Below are 4,048 nucleotides of genomic sequence, written 5' to 3' on the forward strand. Positions count from 1 at the left end.
TTTACATTAGTGATGACAAAGAACATGATACACATTTTGTGGAACATTATTTTAAGACATTTTTTGATTATTTGATAAACAAAAGCATAAAAAATGGAAAAAAAAATTTGTATGGTCAGATGGATGTGTAACACAATTTAAATCAGCTAGACTATTTTATGCATTATATAGATATCATCGATACCTTAATATACCACACATTTGGAGTTTTTTCAAGAGTGACATGGAAAGGGTGAACATGATGGTGGAAGAGCTTGTATCAAATGTTCTTTAAGAAACTATCAAATGGACTATAGAGGATATCACATTAATAATGGTCATGATGTGGTTGAGCAGTGCAAAACATATTTTATAGTGCCAACAAATATAGATAACACATCATCACAAGTAGAGCGAATCATACCATTTAGATTATTTTGGGAGGTATCATGTATAAATTAATTTTCAAACATTATTTAATTGAATCAATTTTATAAATTTAATATGATATGTCATAGCTAAATTATGGTACATGCACACATGTTTAAAACTCATTTTTCATATGTATGTATGGACCTTACATTTAGATTTGGATAGAAGATCAATGCATGCATGCAAGAGGGTAGATAAGACATGATTATTGCATTCAATTATGAGTACAGATAGTAATGTGTGGTCATTGTACACAAGAGAATACTCATGTTTTTTTCCTGATTTCATTGATGAAAATTATGATGGTTGCATTGATCAAGAATGTGAATATATAGGTGAATGGACTTTGTTGCTACTAGATGTTATCAATACGAATGAGTTTGATTATGAAAACTATGATGATATTCCATTGATTTCCACTGATTATGACAATATTTTAGGATTGATCAGAGTTGGTATGTATTTCATAATTTTTGTTAGTTTATTTTATATATATACTTATGTACATGACACATGGAATTTATATACATATACTTTGTGTAGGAAATGTTTTTGCAGTCATGACAGAATCTAAAAATGTAGAAGGTGTTAGCTATTATTTATTGTGTTGCACCACACAAAGAGAGGCTGAAATAAGTGATGGAATTGTTTCCATAGGTTAGTATATATAGTTGAATCATGTACGTGTATGTACATCTATGTTTTTTTATGAATTTAAATTTATTGACTTATTTGATTGACCTGTATGCAAGTTTTGTTTTTGTACAAGAAACATATTTGAAGCAAAATAAAATACTTAAGAATGGGATTCATTTCACTGATTATTAACCTAACAATAAGGTATATCAGTATAGTAACCATGTTATTGCCATTGGTCTAACTCTTCATCCAATCAAAGGACCTAGAATATGTAAGTGGAGGCTTGATAGTGATGATCATGGGAAAATATTAAATGTTATCCAACAACAAGCTGACCCACTTGGTACAAGCTAGAAACAACTTGTTGAACTATTTGAAATCTAAAATTTGGTTGAACTATTTGAAATCTAAAATTTGGCTAAATTAATTTTTAAATCTAAACTTTGGTTCAACAATTTGAAATTTGGTTGAAATTAGGACTTGTAACTAATTATATGTTAAACTTTTACTCTTTCATTTAACTAGTGTTCAATTTAAATTGTGATTCATAACTAATTATCTAGTTCAATTAGGTAATTGTATGCAACTAATTAGGGCATGTGTCTGAAGAGGAAGAAATTCAAACAATTGTCTTAAGGGGATCAAATTAGGACTTGTGTCTTAAGGGGATGAAATTACGACTTGTAACTAATTATATGTTAAACTTTTACTCTTTCATTTAACCTATGTTCAATTTAAATTGTGATTCCTAACTAATCATCTAGTTCAATTAGGTACTTGTACGAAACTAATTAGGACATGTGCCTCGAGGGGAAGAAATTTGAACAATTGTCTTAAGGGGATCAAATTAGGACTTGTGTCTTTAGGGGATGAAATCAGAACTTGTAACTAATTATATATTACTTTTACTCTTTCATTTAACTTGTGTTTAGTTTAAATTGTGATTCGTAGCTAATTATAGTTCAATTAGGTACTAGTATGCAACTAATAAGTACTTGTGTCTTAAGGGGATGAAATTAGGACTTGTAACTAATTATAATTACATTTACTCTTTCATTTAGCTTGTGTTCAGTTTAAATTTGGATTGGTAACTAATTATAGTTCAATTAGGTACTTGTATGCAATTAATTATGTAAATTTAATTACCTAACTGTAACCCTAACATAATCATAATCTAACATAATCTAATGTATTTAATCTAACATAATATCCAACATAATAGAACATTATCTGGACAACATAATCTAGCATGTAAAAGAACATAGTCTAACATAATCCAACATAATGTAACATATAAGAACATAACTATATATGTGCATGTCAATCATCAAACATGTAAAATTTGGATGAAAGTCTAGATCAAATAATATCTCTGGATGAAAGTCTAGATCAAATAATAGACATAATATAAAAAACTATGGATCATTAGGTGCAAGAATTTGGTCATTATTTGGATGATGACCATTAGCAACAAGGAAGCATGGGTATATAAGTGAAGCCATTTGTGGATCTATAAAGTTAAGGGGAGAATATCCATTCACATACTTTAGTGGAAGATAATGAGGGAAACATTCCTCTTCAGTATCTCTTTGGACACTAAGCCCTGTACCTACTGTAGTGAGATCCCCAAAGAGACCTCTCATCTCTCACTGTTAAGGACAATCTGTATAGTATGTGCAAAATATGGAGCAGCACCATCAATCTCATCTCTAATATATGTGAGACTTTGTAAGATGTTCTAACATGTACAACTATACACACTAGAGGATGTGCCACTAGCCAAGGACTCATTAAGTCTATGAATCTCTTGGTTAGTGTGCTCATAGAGCATGTTGAGTGGAATAGGCTACTGATCTATGGGAATAGCGTGTTGTTAGGGGGGACAGGTTGCTACTCGGGGGGATAAGAGGCTACTACTACTCAGGAGGGATAGGAGGTTGTTGCTTGGGGGGGGATATGAGGCTATTGATCTGCCATGTTAAGGTCAATGTATGTACTATGCCTATGTCTATATAATGTGTAAACCTGAAATTAAAATTAAAATATGACATTTTTAATAAACTTGAAATTGATCAAGTATGATGACATTTAATAAAATAATATATATAATATGTGTAAACATGAAGTTCAAACATAACATATATACATGTACAATACTACATGTGTGAACATAAATTAAATAATACGCACGTGTTTAAAGTTAAAATATTAGTTGGTTAGGTTAAATTAATTTGATTAGGGTTGACATTCTTGAGGTTAGGTTGGCATTATGTAAATTTTCATTAAGTTAGGGTTAGTAAAATATTTAGGGTTATAGGATTAAAGTCCAATTATGTGTTCAGAATAGTGTTCTATGTCAAGAGTAAGCTATTACGATAGGTTAGAGTTAGGGTTAGTGAACTATAAAATTATTAGAACTCCATCTAGTTAGGGTTAAGAAAATAGAGTTAATCTTAGGGTTACACTTAAAGTTAAAATGTTACCTAGTTGGGTTAAATTAATTTGATTAGGGATTCAACATTATTGAGGTAAATATTTACCTAGCTTCTAGGGTTAAAGGAGTGTGTCTTCAAAATAGTGTTTTATGTTGATGTAGAATCATGATTAAGATGTTATCTAGAAAGTTAATATATAATGTTTAGGGATCTTTAGGATTAAACATTTAGGGTTAGTGTACAAGTCTCTAGATCTTAAATTTTTTAGTTAGGAAACTCATAAATTAGCCTATTTTTTAGGGTTAAGAAGTGAGGATCGTGCTATAAAAATTTAAAGTTAGAAAACTAATATTCATGCTTAAGTTTAGTGATAAATTTTGGGTTAAAATGATATAATTTTATGTTTAAAGGTTTATATTTCTAGAGTAACTTATATTTTATGGAACTTACATGGTTATTCTATCAACCTATCTTCATTCTAGGGTAAATATATAACATGAGTTTGAATTAGAGTTAAGATTGGGATTAAATTTACATGTGAGTTAGCATTGTGTTACATGACA

The sequence above is a fragment of the Cupressus sempervirens genome, chromosome 3 (assembly GCF_028749045.1).
Source record: "Cupressus sempervirens isolate cs-2001-9-10 chromosome 3, ASM2874904v1, whole genome shotgun sequence".
NCBI lineage: Eukaryota > Viridiplantae > Streptophyta > Pinopsida > Cupressales > Cupressaceae > Cupressus > Cupressus sempervirens.